This window comes from Notolepis coatsorum (genome assembly GCF_963971535.1).
Source record: "Notolepis coatsorum genome assembly, chromosome: 9".
NCBI classification, from domain to species: Eukaryota; Metazoa; Chordata; class Actinopteri; order Aulopiformes; family Paralepididae; genus Notolepis; species Notolepis coatsorum.
The window spans coordinates 152,579,921-152,602,366 of record NC_140173.1 but is presented as its reverse complement, the minus strand read 5'-3'; the positions used below and the strand labels follow the sequence as shown (position 1 = coordinate 152,602,366).

Genomic DNA, 22,446 nt, shown 5'->3' with positions numbered 1-22,446 from the left:
TATTAGTAGAGCTCCTTTATTAGTAGTATTAGTAGTGTTCCTTTATTAGTAGTATTAGTAGAGCTCCTTTATTAGTAGTATTAGTAGAGCTCCTTCATTAGTAGTATTAGTAGAGCTCCTTTATTAGTAGTATTAGTAGTGTTCCTTTATTAGTAGTATTAGTAGAGCTCCTTTATTAGTAGTATTAGTAGAGCTCCTTTATTAGTAGTATTAGTAGAGCTCCTTTATTAGTAGTATTAGTAGAGCTCCTTTATTAGTAGTATTAGTAGTGTTCCTTTATTAGTAGTATTAGTAGAGCTCCTTTATTAGTAGTATTAGTAGTGTTCCTTTATTAGTAGTATTAGTAGAGCTCCTTTATTAGTAGTATTAGTAGAGCTCCTTTATTAGTAGTATTAGTAGAGCTCCTTTATTAGTAGTATTAGTAGAGCTCCTTTATTAGTAGTATTAGTAGAGCTCCTTTATTAGTAGTATTAGTAGAGCTCCTTTATTAGTAGTATTAGTAGAGCTCCTTTATTAGTAGTATTAGTAGAGCTCCTTTATTAGTAGTATTAGTAGAGCTCCTTTATTAGTAGTATTAGTAGTGTTCCTTTATTAGTAGTATTAGTAGAGCTCCTTTATTAGTAGTATTAGTAGAGCTCCTTTATTAGTAGTATTAGTAGAGCTCCTTTATTAGTAGTATTAGTAGAGCTCCTTTATTAGTAGTATTAGTAGAGCTCCTTTATTAGTAGTATTAGTAGAGCTCCTTTATTAATAGTATTAGTAGAGCTCCTTTATTAGTAGTATTAGTAGAGCTCCTTTATTAGTAGTATTAGTAGAGCTCCTTTATTAGTAGTATTAGTAGTGTTCCTTTATTAATAGTATTAGTAGAGCTCCTTTATTAGTAGTATTAGTAGAGCTCCTTTATTAGTAGTATTAGTAGAGCTCCTTTATTAGTAGTATTAGTAGAGCTCCTTTATTAGTAGTATTAGTAGAGCTCCTTTATTAGTAGTATTAGTAGAGCTCCTTTATTAGTAGTATTAGTAGAGCTCCTTTATTAGTAGTATTAGTAGAGCTCCTTTATTAGTAGTATTAGTAGAGCTCCTTTATTAGTAGTATTAGTAGAGCTCCTTTATTAGTAGTATTAGTAGTGTTCCTTTATTAGTAGTATTAGTAGAGCTCCTTTATTAGTAGTATTAGTAGAGCTCCTTTATTAGTAGTATTAGTAGAGCTCCTTTATTAGTAGTATTAGTAGAGCTCCTTTATTAGTAGTATTAGTAGAGCTCCTTTATTAGTAGTATTAGTAGAGCTCCTTTATTAGTAGTATTAGTAGTGTTCCTTTATTAGTAGTATTAGTAGAGCTCCTTTATTAGTAGTATTAGTAGAGCTCCTTTATTAGTAGTATTAGTAGAGCTCCTTTATTAGTAGTATTAGTAGTGTTCCTTTATTAGTAGTATTAGTAGAGCTCCTTTATTAGTAGAGCTCCACCATAAAAAAACCTCTGAGTCATCTTTGATTCCTCCCTCTCATTTAATGCACATATATAAAAAAAAAAATCACCAAAATTGCCTTCTTCCATCTTCGTAATATCACAAAAATTCGCCCCATTTTAACTCTGGCTGATGCTGAAACCCTGATTCATGCTTTTGTCTCATCGCGTCTGGACTACTGTAATGCACTTTTTTTTTTTCAAGTCAAGCATAAATAAATCTTCAACTCGTGCAAAATGCGGCTGCACGGATACTAACTAGAACTAGAACATTTGATCACATCTCACCAGTTTTGTCCGCCCTACACTGGCTTCCTATTCAAGCCAGATCTGACTTTAAAGTGCTACTCCTCACCCACAACATTTTAAATGGGCTCGCACCGCTCTATCTATCCGATCTCATCTCCCGATACTCGCCCGCTCGTGCTCTGCGCTCACAAAATGCGGGGCTTCTATCGATTCCTAGGGTTAAAAAGACATCCGGCGTAGGGCTGGGCGATAAAACGATAACGATAATTATCGCGCTAAATAATTTCCTCGAAATAAACATGAAACGTGGTCGCAAAGTTTCGATATATATCGATTTTCCAAGCTTGGATATCAGCACACGCACTAACAACCTCAGGAATAGAGCTACGTTACGTGATGCCGCGCTTAGGCACCACAGCTCCAGATGTGCTACTGTTTTGGTTTTCGATTTCCGAGGAGATTAGTTTAGCAACTTTAGTTAGGAAAATGCATGAAAATTCCAGCGAAGGAGACCCGTGGACCGCGGTGCACCTCTGGGTAGGAAACAAGGCTGGCTAGGATCATTAGCTTGCACGCCGCTATTTTATAGTTTACGTGCGGAGTGGGTGTGTGGCGTGAATTCGGAGGGTAACGGTTAGAGTAGTGTGGGGTATGCGGTGGACGTCGTTGCAATGTATTGGGGTGGAATAGGCCTGCCGCGATAAGCAATAAATCGATTAATTGCCGCGATAATTAAAATTAATGCAATGATTTTGACGGGCGCGATTAATTGCTATTTGCGCGTTTGTTTTAATGAGGCGGAACCAGTGCCCATTGTCAGTCACTGTCCGTGTTGGGAGGCGGGCCGCTGGCTTTACTACAGAGCAGAGAGCACAGCACAGGAGCTCCGTGGGGCAACACCACATAGCTTAACTACATTTCTCCTGTAGTTGCTCCTTTTAACCAAGTAGCGTTATTTGTAGTGTAACGTTAGCGTTTTAACGTTAGTAGCTAACGTTAAAACTAACTTAAAGTTAGTTGTTCACCAACAATCTCAACATTTGTTTTATCATTAGCTCATGTCGATCTACTAGTAGCATCAGCAAGCTAACGTTAGCTGGCCCCAGTCCACTAGCAGCATGTCGATCTACCAGCAGCATCAGCAAGCTAACGTTAGCTGGCCCCAGCCCATTAGCAGCATGTCGAAGTAGTAGTAGCATCAGCAAGCTAACGTTAGCTGGCCCCAGTCCACCAGCAGCATGTCGATCTACCAGCAGCATCAGCAAGCTAACGTTAGCTGGCCCCAGCCCATTAGCAGCATGTCGAAGTAGTAGTAGCATCAGCAAGCTAACGTTAGCTGGCCCCAGTCCACCAGCAGCATCAGCAAGCTAGGATAATAACAACAATACTTCCGGTCCGGTCGGTGGGCTTCAAAATAAAAGTCTAAAACACCGGAAAAGACGGAGCGGTGGGCTTCAAAATAAAAGTTTTGGGAAATAAATTTCTCAAAAAAAAATTCTCTAACCGGTCGCAATAATATCGCTTATCGCGATATTTTCGGGGGCAATTAATCGCCCAGCAAAATTTGTTATCGTGGCAGGCCTAGGGTGGAACCAGGGTTTCCGTTAGAAAAAATTGTTGCCGGCCTCAGTGTCCGGTAGAGAGAAATTCCGGAGTTTATTGAGCTTAAAAACAATTGATAGGCAAAAGAATGACAACAAAACAAAATAATGACATCATCAAGGCATGTAGATTTATAATATTTTTACTTAAAACTAGGCTACTTTTGCGTATAAAGTCATTATATTCCAAATAAAATAAGTCCAGAGACTCGTGCTGCTGCCGACTTTAAATCAAATAGGTGTCTGTGGGCAGTCGCCCGACATTAATAAACAACAGTCTGTTATAATCACATTTTTATGAGCTAACGAATTCCGTTATATTGGACATTTGTATTAATTATATCAAGCGAAGAACTGAGAAATTTGGCAGAGAGAGACGGCAACATTATCGTGGGTTTGCTTGACGACTCTCTCTCTCTCCACCTCCCAATGACTTATTTGCGAGAGTATGTCGATGCAGAGCAGCTGATTCAGCTGTTATTGGCTCTTTTCTGGGGACCGCACAGCAGCGCCCCCCACCCAACATTGAATTGAAAATGGCTGAATTGGAGTACTGCTGGAGTACTGCACTGTGCTGCTGCTGCTCCGGCTCTGCAGCTTCACAAAAGTTCGCACACCCAGCACTAAGCTCTCGCTGACAACGTCGTTGTCATTATTAGAAGCAACGATGAAACAAATGTAATGATTGTTTCGTTCATCGCATAGGCTATTTAATTTTAGCCTATTTTAATACAATTCAAATAATCAAATTGTGCTTAGACTCAGGGAATTATTTTCACCGGACATTAAGACCGGAGAGATTAAATATGTCGGACTTCAACAGATTTTGCCGGTCAAATACCGGTAATTATCGGCTAACGGAAACGCTGGGTGGAACGGAGTATTTTAGGGTGATAGTTAGTACATTGTCGTGGGATACAACGCTTGCTCTGGCGCGCATGCGTATTATTGTGCTGGAGTGTTTGCAGGGGCGTTTCCGAGTTCGAGAACATGTAATTCATATTTCATTACTATGCATATATCAGATCAAGGTAAAGGGTCCAACTATCTGTTAGCATATAAAATGCTTAGTATCAAACTGAAGCAAAATAAATATATTGGTTAATATTACATTAGAACCCTTGAAATAGAACTGTGTTAGTTCCATTCTTATAATGCATATGATCCAGTGGCGGTAGGTTGCCCCCTGGTGGAATATAATAATCTATGCACTGGGGCGGTTACAGCGTTAGAAAAAGGTGCGCGGGACTGATGACGACATCAACTCGAGACGAGACATTCAGTTGTTTTGGCGGTCGGAAATCACCCATAATCACAAGAAACATTCATTCAGACAGTACAGTTGGATCTAACTAAATGGATTTATATGGATTATGGACTTGGACACATTCATGGAGAATTCAAGCCGGGACCACAACGCTTTTCAAAGGGTTGACTCGACACGCGACGGCTCTCCAACTCGTCTCGTAGTGACGTCTTCGTTCTACCGCAGCAAAAAAAGTGAGTCTATCTATTAATAGCCCGCCGGTGCCGGGCATAAGAAGTTAATTAAACTTGACAGAAATAATTATTTCATGTATATCATCGATGATAATTATCGATATCGAGTAGGGATGCTCGATATTGGCTTTTTTTACCGATACCGATATACCGATATTGTCCAACTCTTAATTTCCCATACCGATATCAACCGATATCACATTTTTATGCCGATATCGGTAGGCCAATAATATCGGACATCATTTCTATAGAAATATAAAAAAAAAATATTGGAAAACCGATACCGATATTTTCCGATATCACATTTTAATGCCGATAATATCGGTAGGCCGATAATATCGGACATCCCTAATATCGAGTGATATGAAAATTATTTTATCATTTTATCGCGATAACGTTTTTGGCCATATCGCCCAGCCCTAATCCGCCGGCCTCAGAGCCTTTGTCTACCGCGCTCCCTACCTGTGGAACCAATGACCTGCCGTCGTCGGGGGCGCCTGCTCTGTCGAAGCTTTTAAATCCCTGCTTAAGACCCATCTTTTCTCTCTCTCCTTCAACCCACCCTGATCTCACCTGGTCGGGGACTGACCCTTAGATTAATCTGTCTAGTTTAGTTAGGATGTCTATTTGCTCCCATGTCTGCTTTTCTGCAGAGAGAACCTTTTTAACCTCTGTCTCTGTCTCAACCGGTCCCATGGAACAGCTTCATACCGCCTTCTGTCTGGCCTGCAGTGCTGAACCTTACCTGCTCATGTTACTTTTATTTCTTTTTGTTATTATTCTGTATATTGATTGCATCTTATTGTATTTTTAAACAGAATGCTGTTAAACAGAATAAAGTTGTGAGTTGAGCTGAACAAATGCATTTTTTTTCTTAATTTGATTGAGAGGATATGCAAATGCCTTGGTTGTAATTTTATGAAAGCATCCAGTCACTGCAGTCAGTGAGAGTTGGCAAGCCCTGAAATAATCTCTCATTAAAAAAGGTTCACTGAATTCGACCACACATTTTGTCTGTACAACTTCCAAGTTACCGTCGTCGTCCTCATCCATTAATTGATTCATTTGATTCATGTGACCAGTTAGCTGACCTAGCTTAGCTCTCCTCTTATTGATGGCATGACGGCCTTTTGTGTCATTTTAACCTTCCTAGGCTCCAACATTTGTTGTTATCCTCTTTTAGAGCCATATGAAATCCGTTTTATTTTTTTCCAAATTCCATTAATTTTTTTTCCAAATTCAGTTTTTTTTCGTTTTAATATTTCAGAATTCTGTATTTTGCTTTGTACGCTCATTTTACCATCAGAAATAGTGTCTAATAAGTGGGAATGAATAAATGTCCACAATTTAATAAGATATAACAGTCCATTTAATAGGGCTGTCTTAAATACTTCAAAGCTTCGAAGCTTCGTTCGATGGGCATGGGATTCGAATATGAAAATAAAATGTGATTATTAAAAAATATAAATGATATATATATTTTTTTGCAAAATCAACTCTGCCTCTCTTTGTTAACTACAACAAGCAATGCTGTTTGTTATTTAAGATGAGGTCGGACTCGGCACTGACAGATTTGTGTTCATTGTGCTGCTTTTATAAAGCCTCAAATGACGGCTTACAATATTTCATGAAAGCAAAGTGTTTTGTTTGTCTAAGATTTAAAAAGGTTTAAACTTTACAGCACCGATAAAGTTGAACAAAGTGCTGTACAAGTCCCACAACATATATAATATAAAAAAAAAAAAAAAAAAATTTACAGTTGATTCCATTTTTATTGCTCAATTCCGCGATTCCGTCCGCGATTCCGTGATCGCGGATTTCATATGGCTCTATCCTCTTTCAGCGCTCCAGTAGTTCGTGTTGATTCCTTTTTCCTCTTGGAACATAGTTTTCTTACTAATATGAGGGCCGAAGGGTCCACTCTACTGGTTAAAGTTGCTTACTCGTGAGTAGTACGTTCATTGATAAAGGAAAATAATGTCCACAGCCGCTCCGGTGTAAAACAAAGATATCCAAATGGTTTATTTCTCTTCCACAGCGAAGTCTTTCCTTACAGAAGTGATCCTGAAGCTATTTTCCTAAACTAAAACTTGTTTGGCTGTTTACTGCCACGAAATATTCACGTCACTACTACAAGGTAAGAAAACTGTATTTTCCCAGTCTCCAAAATCACAGCCGACTCGACACATGACAAAATTCCTCCTCACCTGAAAGCCGTAAAACTCAACTTGCCGGCTCTTTCCACAGCAAAACGGGAGGCAGGGCACCCTGGTCTAGAAATGCAGGCTTCAATCTATGTTGTTTCTATCTGTTCAGTACTGCTCAGCACTGTTTCAAGATGCACAATGAGAGAATTGTTGAATATATATTAGGGATGGGTACCGAATTCGGTACTTTTGAGGCACCGAACGGAAACACGTCGGTACTACCGAGTATCGAGTCAAGTGAGAAACCGAGGAAAAAAAAAAGAAAAAAAAAAATTTACCTTTTTTTTTTTTTACTTTTTTCTTTTCATGTCAACGTTCACACGCACAATATATGCTTACCTAGGATTTGACTTGATTCAACAACAAAGCAGTCGGAGCAATGACAAGCCGAAAACTGTCGAAATTGTAGTTATTTGAAGTTTGGATTTTTTTTTTTACGACTGAGGTAGGTAAATTAAATTTCTTGAGACTAAAGTACCGAAAAAAGGTACCGTTGGGTACCGGTATCGATTCACAGGTACCGGTACCGGTATCGGTTCAAATGTGAAAGGTACCCATCCCTAATATATATAGATACACAAATGTTCTAGAATGTTTGAGTATGACATCATACTGTGACATCACAAATGTTCTAGAATGTTTGATTATGACTAGGGCTGTCAGTTTATCGCGTTAATTAGATTAATTAATTACACAGCAAATTATCGCGTTATGAAAATTTACTCAAAATGAATTACAAAAAATTTAAAAAATTAAATAAAATGTTTAAATAACATTTTTTTGTTATCTCATTCATTCCATAAGAACGTAGAATACACATTTACAGACTTATTTTTATATGGTCCATTTGCATGTTCTTGGTATCTGATTCTAGGGACATCTATGGATCTCAGGGAATGTATTCCCAGTGTCAGAAATACTGTGTCTGTTACTAGGCTTGAAGAAATTGTAATGAACCAAATGAGAATATCAATAATTTTTTTTTATCTTTGACTGTGAATAACACCATGCTCAAATTGACCAGACCTGAAAAATCTAAGCAAATTAATAGATGGAAGATGATTAAACAGAAGGTTTTGTAGATACAGTACTGAATTCTGCCATCCGGACACAGGCAATTTGAAATATGATTATAGAATATAGAATATCAGGCATAAAATGGTTATGCGATTAAAATGCGATTAATTCGATTAATTAATTACAAATCCTGTAATTAATTAGATTAATTTTTTTAATCGCCTGACGGCACTAATTATGACATCATACTGTGACATCACAAATGTTCTAGAATGTTCTGATTATGACATCATACTGTGACATCACAAATGTTCTAGAATGTTCTATTATGACAAATAAGACGGTTCAATGACTTTATCTAAATCCAACCAATATTCCTAACGCCGTTTCAATGTAAGGTTATAAAAATAACCATATAAACATTCATATAATACAATAAACTAAATATACAGCTAAGCCCCATTGTATTCTGAAATGTAGACTTTAACAGTGTAGGCAACTACGCCAATAGAAATAAGGTATAACTCATGAGTGCTTTGGCTCCTATAGTTAACTTGACAAAATACAGTAAATTAGAGGTTTTCATAATTATGTAATTTGTTGTGTTACCTAAATTTTGTGATGCAAGTAAAATGACACAAATGTAATTTACTGCTTTGGTGTTTGTGGCTAATCAGACACACCAAGTGGTTTGCTTTGAATAACCAACAGGCTTGCTCTTAAGCCTCGAGTTGTGTCTGGCAACACTTAGCATACTTATTATCATTACCAAAATCATTATTCTCATTTCCGAAAGCCATGTATCATTACCACAACAGCTGTTAATTTAATGTTTATTTAATTTAGTGAACAATTATAATTTGATTCTAAAGGCACCATGATCTATTTGTTATGTGCTTTCAGGTTTACAATGACATTTTAAGACAAATTCAGGTTTCCATGAAATATCACAAAACTTAGGTTGTCGAATGCAGAAGGTGTTGCGGTAATGAGAGTAATATGACAAACTATTCTAAAAATGATTATTTAAAGATATATATTATTTCATAGTTTCAGGTATGTGTCTATGACTGTTAATAATCAATTCTTAAAACTGTGAAAATGTATACGCTTTTCTTATTGTCTTGAAGTTTTAAGACTGTTGCGGTAATGAGAATTTGAAGGACTTATTTTGGAAAATGTGTTCAAAAAGGTGTTAAATTGTAAATAAATATTTTCTAATTATTATTCACATATGGCTTATAGTGCTTGAAAAGGACATTTGTTGATGCAAGTTTGTTAAAAAAATTATGTTTGAAATTTTGAAATCTTTTCTGCAGACATACGAGAACCTTTTAACCTCTCTGCAGGGCTGTACACTGCGATGATATCGTCGCGAATTGCCCCTTTAATTGGCCGTTGCGATTGGTAAATATTATCTGGGGGCGGCCTTGCGAGTAGTGCTTTCGAGCCTTGCATTCGCATTTCACTCCTAAATTATCCAAGGCGTGTGATGACGCGATGACGTCACTCACGCGAGCTGAGCAGTGAGCACTCAGCAGGCATGATCAGCGGGAACAATCGACTGAGCACTCACTCTGATAGACTGGCTGACTGTCTGATTTAGCTATGAAGAAAAGTAAAGTTAGTATTGCTTCATATTTTCGACGCGTTCGACCTCCTATAGGGAGCCGAACTGAACTGAACTCAGACACACGGAGAGAGCTGTGGCGTCTGCTGCTCCTCCTCCCTCCCGCACCCGTGGCTGTTGTAAACACTAGTCTAGTGGGACACTGGGACCTCGGTGAGCCGGCTAGCTACTGATAGCTATCAACAAATGCTCCAGTAAGTCTAGTAGTGCATGATAGCTCACGTTAGCTTACTGTTCAAAACGAAACGTCCCATTAAACTAAATAGTTCAGATAGCTCCTGATATCAATGTCTTATAACACTGAGTCGATGCGTATTCGAGCTGAGGGCACGCTGAATATAGTCAATAGGGTCCAGCTGCAGCGCCGGAGAATCCTGGCCGTAGCTGGAGGCTACAGTATAGGGTCCAGCTGCAGCTCCGGGGAATCCTGGCTGTAGCTGGAGGCTACTCAGTACACACAGACAGTGGAGCTGGTTGCATATAGTGAGCATTTAGACTTGTTGCGTGGTGGCGATGTCTCGCAGATAATACAACTACAAGTATGATTATATAATATATATATTTTATTAAAAAAAAATTATAAAATATTTTTTTTTCTTTTTCTTTTTTAAATCAAAAACAATCGATATAAATAATGGTACAATTGTTATTTAAAAATTTGCCCCTAAAAAAAAATGTTTTGCCCCTAAATTTCTCATTTAGGGGCAAGTGTGCCCCTAGTGAAAAAGCTTAGCGTACAGCCCTGCTCTGTCTGTCTTCACAATTTTCTTATACTATGATTCTACTGTCACAATGTATGCATATGCTCACTACATGTATTTATTGCTCCATCTCTGCCCACTACAAACATGGGAACTCTCTAACCCCCTCCTATTGCTAGGTTTTAGTGAGTTTTTCCTTACCTTCACGTGGGGTATGTCTGGGAGTGTTGCATTTATTTATTTTGCATTTATTTAAAAAAATGTGGACCTTATGGTGTTCTTGTTTTGTTCTTGACTTATTGTGATGTTTCTTCTGGACTTGTTTAAAGAAGACGTGTCCGGCCCCATGGGGACATTAACGTGTGTTGTCGGGCCTTACAGATACATTTGATTTGATTTGATTTAGTAACCCCCATGGGGTCATAGCATCATGGGGGGGAGGTCAGGTAGGAATCGGATAGTGAACAGTAGTGGGTCGGGTGGCAGGATTCAATTACACAGTAGTAATTAGGGGTGTAAAGGTACACGTATCCGTACCGAACCGTTTCAGTACTGGAAATTAGGTTCAGTACGGCTGTGTACCGAACTAATACAACGGTATGTTGTTAACCACTAACGACCGCCCACCGGGGGCTGTTTTTTCCCAATCTAATATAATATTATTATTATTTTTACTTTCTTACAACTCGATTATTAATTTCAATATAGAATATTCGTTGACAGCCCTACAAGTACAATTAGTTACTGCACACTACATCACCCCTGAGTGGAACATGGAAAGCCAAACTTTCCCCCACTGTACCGGAAAAAACCGAACCGAACCGTGACTTCAAAACCGAGGTACGTACCGAACCGTGGTTTTTGTGTATCACTATCGTTACACCCCTAGTAGTAATAGTGATGATGGTAAACATGGTAAAAACCGTAGTAACACACTGTACCAGAGTCCCTGCAGTGAGTCAGACAGTCCTAACAGTGTTTATTATTCAGTCAGATAGTCCTAACAGTGTTTATCATTAAGAGTCAGACAGTCCTAAGAGTGTTTATCATTAAGAGTCAGATAGTCCTAACAGTGTTTATTATTAAGAGTCAGACAGTCCTAACAGTGTTTATTATTCAGTCAGACAGTCCTAACAGTGTTTATCATTAAGAGTCAGACAGTCCTAACAGTGTTTATTATTAAGAGTCAGATAGTCCTAACAGTGTTTATCATTAAGAGTCAGACAGTCCTAACAGTGTTTATTATTAAGAGTCAGACAGTCCTAACAGTGTTTATTATTAAGAGTCAGACAGTCCTAACAGTGTTTATTATTAAGAGTCAGATAGTCCTAACAGTGTTTATCATTAAGAGTCAGACAGTCCTAACAGTGTTTATTATTAAGAGTCAGATAGTCCTAACAGTGTTTATTATTAAGAGTCAGATAGTCCTAACAGTGTTTATCATTAAGAGTCAGATAGTCCTAACAGTGTTTATTATTAAGAGTCAGATAGTCCTAACAGTGTTTATCATTAAGAGTCAGATAGTCCTAACAGTGTTTATTATTAAGAGTCAGATAGTCCTAACAGTGTTTATTATTAAGAGTCAGATAGTCCTAACAGTGTTTATTATTAAGAGTCAGATAGTCCTAACAGTGTTTATTATTAAGAGTCAGACAGTACTAACAGTGTTTATTATTAAGAGTCAGATAGTCCTAACAGTGTTTATTATTAAGAGTCAGATAGTCCTAACAGTGTTTATTATTAAGAGTCAGATAGTCCTAACAGTGTTTATTATTAAGAGTCAGATAGTCCTAACAGTGTTTATTATTAAGAGTCAGATAGTCCTAACAGTGTTTATTATCAAGAGTCAGATAGTCCTAACAGTGTTTATTATTAAGAGTCAGACAGTCCTAACAGTGTTTATTATTAACACTTTCAGTGCCACGAGGTGGCGCCAGAGTTAGCGCTTGAATGAATGAATGAAATGAATGAAAACTTTATTTAACAGATTGCAGAATGGGTACAATACAGTACGGCTCAATACATACAATTGTTAAGGGGATGCAGACCTGAGAAAGACGTTTGTCTTGTTTCCATCAGGGTCCCCCATTTTCAATTCATATAGACATTTATGACATACACAACATACATGACATTTATGGCATAGGGACATATAGGTATTTAGTACTGATACATTTGTGACATAGGCGGTATTCAAATATACAGTACTGTTACCCCTAGATCCTGACAGAGTATATACATATGATGGGAAGGGGACTGTACATTAGGAGGGGGTGGGTGGGTGGGAGGGAAATATACATACGGCGGGGAGGGATGCCACCATCCACTTTAATGTTAGCGTTAATATCGCCTAATCTATGTTTTAAATTATGGCTATGTGTCTAATCTGCCCGTCGCTTATCAAAGAATCCTTTTCCAGTCAGTGCTGTCAAGGCAGATTGGTTTTTTATCGCTTCATTTCCATTTGAGAGCATTTTGAAAAGCACCCGTTTTGAGGTAAAAAACAGCCTATTCTGGGCCATTCTATGATAATCGTCTTTTACTGGAATATTCCAGAACGTTGATATTTGTCGGCCTATTTATGAATCATTTTCAAATAAACGCTAGATGATCAATATTATACGTACACGCACGCCCATTCGAGCCGCGCACGGATAATCGCCGTGTTCATTTCCTCTTGGATTTTTACAGTGAAACCGAAAGAGGACATTTCACAAAACAGCTTATATCTTCATCAAAATTAGTCTGATTATCCTAACACTGATAACATAGATTCCTTACCTGACATCAGATGGTATCCAACTGGTATATTCCAATTCCTGATCACCATTCGAAAAAATCGATAAGTGTATAAATCCAACGTGTGTACAGTGCAGTACATGATTCCGCGAGGCTCAGAGGCTCCAGAATGAACTGTGGTAACCCCGGCTGCATCAGTGGACTGAAAAATGTGGAGTACAGGATTTTTTTCCCCATCCATTTTCATTGAGTCCATTCCAAAATCCCTTATGTCATCTGGGAGACGATAGGGGGCGCTTTTTTCCACATCTGATCGCCGGCGGCTCTCGGGTAGACTAGGGTAGGCTCGCGTGATGCAATATGATTTCAGATCGCTAAAAAAAATTATAATAATAATTCCGAGAAATCTCATGAGTGGCTTTCAACGAAATATTAATAATTCCGAGAAAACTCGTGAGTGGCAGTAAAAGTCTGATAAGAGTCAGATAGTCCTAACAGTGTTTATTATTAAGAGTCAGACAGTCCTAACAGTGTTTATTATTAAGAGTCAGATAGTCCTAACTAACAGTGTTTATTATTAAGAGCAGGGAACAAAATAAGTACCAGCCAACCGCCAATGGCTGGTAAAAAATCTGCCTGGCTGGTAGTTTTTAAAATCTACCAGCCAAATGGCTGGTAAGTCAAAAAGTTAAGTTTGTTCCCTGAGAGCAGAGCTACACAGCAGTGCGCCTATTTTGCGAGCCGAAATAAGTCTGTGGTTTTTTCTTCTTCTCACAACGGGTCAAATGCATCTAACATGCATTGCATCGTCGCCATTCATTTATGCCCACATCGCCCGAAATGAACGTTGTGTTAGCGTAAGCTAACAAGCTAATCCTGATCAGCGGCAGAGCCATAGAGAACAGCAGACAGTGTGGACTGGGGAAAGGGAAATGGGGGGGCACTCTCCCTTTCTCTGTGTGTGTGCGTGCGTTTGGAAAGACGATGAAGTCACTAGTCAGGACTCAGGACAGGAGTATATTGTAGTAAACTGAGGATTACTGAGGATGCACAGATAATGTTGATATTCAAATATAAAAAGGTTTCGAGAGGAGTGGAAGTTTGAAGACAGACTAGACTACAATATGATGCGGGGGTGGTGAGTTGAAACAGTGTGTGTGTCCCCGACCCCACTTCTATGTTTCAATAAATTATTTGCATTTAAAACTATTAACGCTGACTCATTCCTTCAGTCCACTCAAAATTATGCTAATATTCCTTATGTTGTTTATGCATATTGTTGCATATGAGAGTATTATATAGTAATAATAACACATGGTGATATACTAAAAAGCTATTTTTAATTTTTGGCTGGTAAAAAATCTGCCTGGCTGGTAGTTTTTAAAATCTACCAGCCAAATGGCTGGTAAGTCAAAAAGTTAATTTTGTTCCCTGATTAAGAGTCAGATAGTCCTAACAGTGTTTATTATTAACACTTTGACTGCCAGGGGGCGTCTTTAGACGTCTTTGCTGGCCATGCTAAAGTTGCCGGGGGACGCTGTACGTCGTCTTTATATCAATATTTCAAAAATCTGCGATCGGATTCATAATGTACCTCCGCTGGCCTGAGACACAAGTGTGATCTCCTCTCAATCCTCTAGCGGTTCAAGACCGCCATCTGGTGGCCGATCGGCAGATCGAAACCGGATGTCAACCTTTAACCCGGTAGGACTCACTCCATATGGGGTCCGGGCACTCGCTAATGTTAGAGAGACTCCGTCTTCACACAGTGAACATCGATCGCTGCAAATAACTCGAAAAAACAACATGATTTGGACGTATATATTATTATACAACCTGGAAATGGACCGACTATTTCAACATCCCATAATGGAAAACTGTCTACCCCACGCTGATCGCCCAACGGCCCGCGGAGACTGGGGTGAGTTTTAGCGTGTAATATTACCGTGTTCGACACTAACTGCTATGATGAACATTTGACCCACATTAGATGATTGGTATAACGCTGCCCACGGAATTATAAACGCCCCCTCGCCCATCCGGTCAACATCAGATGACGTGTAGTAACTTCTAGAAGTACGTCTAGTTGGAATTTTTTATATCGCGCTGATTGCCATCAAACTGTATTTCATCATCAATATAATGCATTTGGGGCTATAGATCACGTTCTGGAGAAAGCTGCAGAAAGAGATGAAAACATACTTATACATTAGACCATACTTTACTATGAATATGTGAATGAAAAAGTTTAACGTTGCTACACAATGAACAATACATATAGGACTTTGAATGGGCCCTAATAATGGCAATGTAGCAATAGAATTTAAAAAGTTATAGCCCTGCAAAGAAGGGGACTTTCTCCATAGACAAATAGCGCTGGCAATCTATGGTATATCATTAATTTAACCTTAGGCAACCAAAGTGTTAAGAGTCAGACAGTCCTAACAGTGTTTATTATTAAGAGTCAGACAGTCCTAACAGTGTTTATTATTAAGAGTCAGACAGTCCTAACAGTGTTTATTATTAAGAGTCAGATAGTCCTAACAGTGTTTAAGAGTCAGATAGTCCTAACAGTGTTTATTATTAAGAGTCAGACAGTCCTAACAGTGTTTATTATTAAGAGTCATAGTCCTAACAGTGTTTATTATTAAGAGTCAGATAGTCCTAACAGTGTTTATTATTAAGACTCAGACAGTCCTAACAGTGTTTATTATTAAGACTCAGATAGTCCTAACAGTGTTTATTATTAAGAGTCAGACAGTCCTAACAGTAGGGATGCCCCGATCGATCGGCCACCGATCGTTATCGGCCGATACTCGATACTCGATAAATATGCAATCTGTGAATTCCGATAATTAGTCATATTCGCCGATAGCGGAAACCGATCAAGCGAAGCTCTCACTCGCTGTCTGTCTCAGACACACACAACCTGCAAACTGCCGCTGCTCCTCCTCCCTAGCCCCGCCCGCCCCCGTGTAGAGTTTGTAAACAAAGAGGTGCGGCTCCTCTGCTCGAGTCTGTAGTGCACTGCATTCGACCTGCGCTAACGTTAGCTACCTAGCTAACGTTACTGTTTAAACAAAATTACCCAGTCAACTATTCACGTTTAGTAGGCATTGTCTAACGGTATTTAGCCGGCTAGCTACCGATAGCTCCTGATATCAACAAATGATCCAGAAAGTCTAGTAGTTCATGTTCATACCTCAGTTAGCTTGCGTTAGCTGACGTTCGTTTACTGTTCAAAACGAAATGTCCCATTGAACTAAAGTTCTGTCTTAACGTCATCTAGCCGGCTAGCAGTAGCTACAGATAGCTCTTGATATCAATGTCTTATAACATTGATTTAATGCGTATTCGAGCTGAGGGCTTGCTGAATGTGAAACGACCAAAGCACTTAACGTTACCAATGGGGTCCCGCTGCAGCGCCGGAGAATCCTTTTGAGCTGGGCTACTAGAGTACACACAGACAGTGGAGCTGTTTGCAGATAGTGAGCATTTTGACTTGTTGCGTGGTGGCGATGTCTCGCAGTCGCAGATAATACAAGTACAAGTCTAATTATATAATATATATATTTTATAAAAAAAAAAAAAAAAACTTTTTATATAAAATAATTTTTAATTTCTTTTTAATCAAAAACAATCGGTATCGGATCGGTATCGGCCGATATGGATCACGACGATCTGTGATCGGTATCGGTGGCAAAAAACGTGATCGGGGCATCCCTACCTAACAGTGTTTATTATTAAGAGTCAGATAGTCCTAACAAGTTTCAAGTTCAAGTTTGTTTATTATTTGTCATAATAAAATACAGGAGAATACTGTTTATGATAACAGTGAGGAGGACTTCTCATTTTGAGGTCATTTTGCTTGACTGCGTGTGAGAAGAAATACTATTTGAATCAACCAGCCTAATCAATCACTCAAGTCCTAAAGCTATTTAGTTGACCGTGAATGTCCATCTAGTCAAGGACAGCCCTGATCACAGAGTCGATAAAGAATTAAGTCTAGTAGAATTAAAAGGGGTGCGTGCTACGACTGCTACATGCTCTGCTCTCGGTGTCATTCGTCACGGACCAGCCACAGACGGGTGCTGTTTCCAGTGTAGATACTAGAGCCATATGAAATCCGCGTTCACGGAATCACGGACGGAATCGCGGAATTGAGCAATAAAAATGGAATACTGGGGAGCTCCAGTAGCTCACCGCGTATCTCGGCGCTATTTCGGCGTCGGGGACAACCGTGCGCGTCACGGATCTGGGGTACACGAGTTCGACTCCCGGACTCGCCGTATTTTCTCAGAGTGTCTTCCCCTGATCTATATCCCATTCTTCAACCTGTTTCTGTCGGTCATGCTTGACCAGAAAAAGCGATAAACGCTAAAAAGAACCAGCTGCCTGGTCAAAAGTAAAAAAAAAAAAAAAAAAAAATGGAATACTGTATAAAAATAACTAAATAAAAAATATTATTATTATTTTTAAATTTGTGGGACTTGTACAGCACTTTGTTCAACTTTGTCAGTGCTGTAAAGTTTAAACCTTTTTAAATCTTAGACAAACGAAACACTTTTTCATGAAATATTGTAAGCCGTCATTTGAGGCTTTATAAAAGCAGCACAATGAACACAAATCTGTCAGTGCCGAGTCCGACCTCGTCTTAAATAACAAACAGCATCGCTTGTTGTAGTTAACAAAGAGAGGCAGAGTTGATTTTGCACAAAAATAAAAATAAATATCTTTATTTTTTATATAATCTAATTTTCCCATGCCCATCGAACGAAGTTTCGAAGTATTTAAGACAGCCCTATTAAATGGACTGTTATATCTTATTAAATTGTGGACATTTATTCATTCCCACTTATTAGACACTATTTCTGATGGGAAAATGCGCGTACAAAGCAAAATACAGAATTTTTAAATATTAAAACGAAAAAGAACTGAATTTGGAAAAAAATAAAATGGAATATGGAAAAAAATAAAAACGGATTTCATATGGCTCTAGCAGATACTTCTACTGTGTAAACGGAGAATATCAGCCACGAACGTCAGCTGTACCATTTCTATACCAGGTCATTAAAACAGCTGATCAGAGGCGGCGGTGTTAAGATAGCTTATAGAATACAGCATCGGATGAACTCACAAACTCACCCCACGCAACTCGGTGACACAGAAACCAACTGAAAACGGAAACTACTAAATAAAAAGATAATTCCTTCCCTGCTTAAGCCCGGATGGCACGGTAAGCGCCCTCCCCCCCCCACCTCTGATCCATTCATAGCCCAGCAGCTACAGCAGGTGTGTGACTGGAGCTCTGCTCTTCACCTCTCAACCCCTAAAACAGGGGACTAATAGCCGTCTGAGAACATACCGGCACAAGTCCAGAATAGACTGCTTTCACTTCTGTTTTCCATGATCAGTTGAGAGACATGGGTCAGAGAGAGCGGCGCGTGTTTAAACCGAAGGCCTTTTGGAAGGTCGTTTGGGGTGGAAGGAGCCAGAGGTACGTTAAAGATGTCAGTGTTTCTCCCCAAACCTGTTCATAAACGATGACTGTGGCATCTCAATAGATTCCCTACAGACATACAAAAATAACACTAAATATATATATATGCCATGTTCATTCCTAGTAGTGGCCTAGTATGAACCTATGGGGGTCGGGGGGGGATACACTAGATCTGTTATTATTATCATGTTTATTTTCATTTGAAGCATGTAGTAGGACTATAAAATAATACCTAAACATAGACTACACAAACAAACAGCACCTCCAACAGCCCGAACGCAAACTCAGATTCCAGAATAAAGGTACAAGGGAATATGGTTTGTCATTATCCATGTCTGGATACAGCAGCCAGTGAGATGGTGCTCAGTGCCATGATCAGGTCAAATACATACTGTACACATACTGTACACATACTGTACTAGGGCTGGGAGATATAACGATAACTATCGCGATATATTTTAATAATCGATATCGAATATCGAAATTTAAAAAAAAATCAAAAAATCGTTTTTTTTTTTACCTGCAACAGGGCAGTTTTAAAACCAGAGACAGTGGACAGACTTGTCTTTCTTGCCTGCAACTTAAAGTAATGGCTTTGCTTGTCCAAATGACAATACTGACCAAATTGAGATTTATTTCTCTCTTGTCCATTTATTTAGTTTGCCTTCTAATTTAAAATACAGTTTGAAACCGTCTGTACACAGTAGGCTATGTGTGCTAGCAGAGCTAGTCTCCAGTCACGAGTCACAGTGCACATGTGCGGTGGTTTGTCCACCAAAAAAGCGCCAAAAGATTGAAAATAAACTAGCAGAACCAGAACTGTTCAACTCCCCTGGAGCCACAGCCAGCAGAGAAGCCGGTTTACTTTAGCTTTTAAACCAGCTGCAGCCTGAGAACTGGAGTGTGAGGGGCTGTAACACTAAAGATGGCGGCAATGACATCAATGACAAGAATTGCTGCAAAATAAACATACATCTGTTGTTAGATTTTTTATTTTTTTTTATACTTATAACAATTCGATAATTATCGATATCGAGAAATATGATAACATTATCATATCATTATCGCGATATGATTTGTTTCCATATCGCCCAGCCCTATACTGCACACAGCCAGTGGATATTAAGCCCGTTCTTCCAACCATGATCTTAACCAAATGGGCGGACCCTGATGTAAACAAGACGGAAGTCTCTCTCTCTGGTCTGCAATCCCCCGGCTTAACCAACCCTTTCACTGCCGCACCACCAAAACGGTTAACCCTTTCACTGCCGCACCACCAAAACGGTTAGCCCTTTCACTGCGACAATCACACAGAAGGTTAACCCCTTTCACTGCCACACAACAGCCGGTTAACCCTTTCACTGCCACACGGCAGAAGGTTTAACCCACCTTTTACTATCACACAACCGACGCCGGTCGTAAAGGGTTTTAACCTTCGGTGGTGTGGCAGTGAAAGGGTTAACAATTGTGTGTGTATTGAGCCGTACTGTATTTGTACTACGTACCCCATTCTGCAATCTGTTAAATAACGTTTTCAATCAATCAATCAATCAATCAATCAATCAATCAATCAAACCATGTATATGTGCTATGCTTTGAATGTACGGTTGGGCAGCTCGTTAATGGGCGTCGAGCCGAGGTGTCACCTGATGTGTTGTCACTCAGCGACGCCCCCTAGAGATACAGAAATAGCCGTGATGATGGGAGCAACAATAGCATATTCCGTTTTATTATACTTTGGTTAACTACTGCTACTGCGTAACAGATAACACACAACGTGACGGATATAAAACACAGCAGATGGGATTACAGGATGGAAGTGTGGGGTGAGGGAGGGGGGGGGGGGGGAGGCACGACACGCTGGGTTGCTCCAAATGACTCACTTTCACTGTGTTTTTTTTTTTTTTACGTCAAATGTATATACTCTCTTTTCTGGAGTCTCTTCTTGTATCACAAACAGTACTGTGTTTGTAAATCTGGTATGTCATAAATGTATAGATGTAGCAGTACTGTCTATCTGTATGTCGTGTATGTTATGATGAATTGAAAATGGGGGACCCTGATGTAAACAAGACGAAAGTCTTTCTCTGGTCTGCATCCCCTTAACAATCTGGTCTGCATCCCCCAAACAGTCCACAGCCACTTGCTCCTCAACAGGAAACCAACGTGTGTGTTGACCCTGAAGGCCTGGTTCTGACCGAGCCGCTCGTTCCACCAGCATCACAGAGACACGTCACGGGGCCTCACAGCTGCACGAGGGGCTCGGACAGAGAAACGCTCCGGTTTGAAAGCTCTGCGTTGCTAAGAAACATTTTAAATATATTTTTTATAAACTGCTCAACACTGCATTATATTTCCAGCGGCGGGTGCCTGCTGCGCATGCGCTGTGATCACACCAGGCAGCCAACGCCGGAAATAACGAGTTTATAAAAAATATATTTAAAATGTTTATTAGCAACGCAGAGCTTTCAAACCGGAGCGTTTCTCTGTGAGCGTTTCTCTGTCCGAGCCCCTCGTGCAGCTGTGAGGCCCCGTGACGCGTCTCTGTGATGCTGGTGGAACGAGCGGCTCGGTCAGAACCAGGCCTTCAGGGTCAACACACACGTTGGTTTCCTGTTGAGGAGCAAGTGGCTGTGGACTCACATCACAGTCACGGAAGGGGCTTGTGAATGAATGAATGAAAAGTTTATTAACAGATTGCAGAATGGGTACAGTACACTACAGCTCAATACACACAATTGTTAAGGGGATGCAGACCAGAGAAAGACTTTCGTCTTGTTTACATCAGGGTCCCCCATTTTCAATTCATATAGACATTTATGACATACATGACATACAGGTATTTAGTACTGATACATTTGTGACTTAAACGGTATTCAAATATACAGTAGGTACTACTGTTACCCCTAGATCCTGACAGAGTATATACATATGATGGGGAGGGGACTGTACGTCATGGTTAGTCGGTTAGTCGGCATATATAATCCACAGCTAACAGTTAAGCGACATTAATTAAGGCCATCATCATATATAATTCTGCAGGAACAATAAGCACAGAAGCAGCAGATCCACCATCAGATCACAGGATCAACACAGTTAGCTCGCTGTGCTAACTTGTTGTCACGACACACACATCATGTCCGTTAAACTCTAATAATCACAACAGACTTTAGTCCATAACCGTGTTGACTTCATCACGGATAGTGTGTGTGTAGAAACATAAGAGAACATAACGTACCTGCTGGTCTGTTTACAGTACTTTACTGTGTTCAACTGTATGTTGTGATGACCCTTCTTCTCAATATCACACACACGGCATGTAGTACTAACACAACACAAGTTCAGGCCGCCGGCCGCCAGGGGGCGGTGTGTCGGACACTCTCTCATCCGGTCTGTCACTTGTTCCATGGTGAGGTCACCCTGGGGGGGGGGGGGACACAGGGTTGGCTCTAAAACCCCTAAAAAGGGAAAAAGCAAGTCTTTCTTTTCTTTTTTTTCATATTTAAAGTTTTTCTTTTTCACAAACATGACAAGACAAACTAAGACAACAAATGTTATAATAATAACAAGGGGCGGGGGTGAGGGCAGTGATGCCAGTAACTAGTTACTAAGTAACTAGTAACTCTAATCTGATTACTTTTTTCAGTAAATAGTCATCTAACCGTGTTACTTTTTACACTATGAATTGAAAATGGGGGACCCTGATATAAACAAGACGAAAGTCTTTCTCTGGTCGGCATCCCCTTAACAATTGTGTGTATTGAGCCGTACTGTACTGTATTGATTGATTGATTGAAAAGTTTATTAACAGATTGCAGAATGGGTACAGTACAGTAC

General features: G+C 39.5%; 1 protein-coding gene across 1 annotated transcript in view; it reads right to left on the bottom strand.

Moving 5' to 3' along the window:
* Positions 1–21,929, bottom strand: part of LOC311234835 (sideroflexin-1-like) — a 60,075-nt gene extending 38,146 nt beyond the window's left edge. Inside the window, exon 1 of the mRNA XM_084322078.1 lies at positions 21,848–21,929. The gene's annotated coding sequence lies outside the window, so the exon portion shown is untranslated. The remainder of the gene's footprint in view (positions 1–21,847) is intronic.
* Positions 21,930–22,446: the final 517 nt, after the last annotated feature.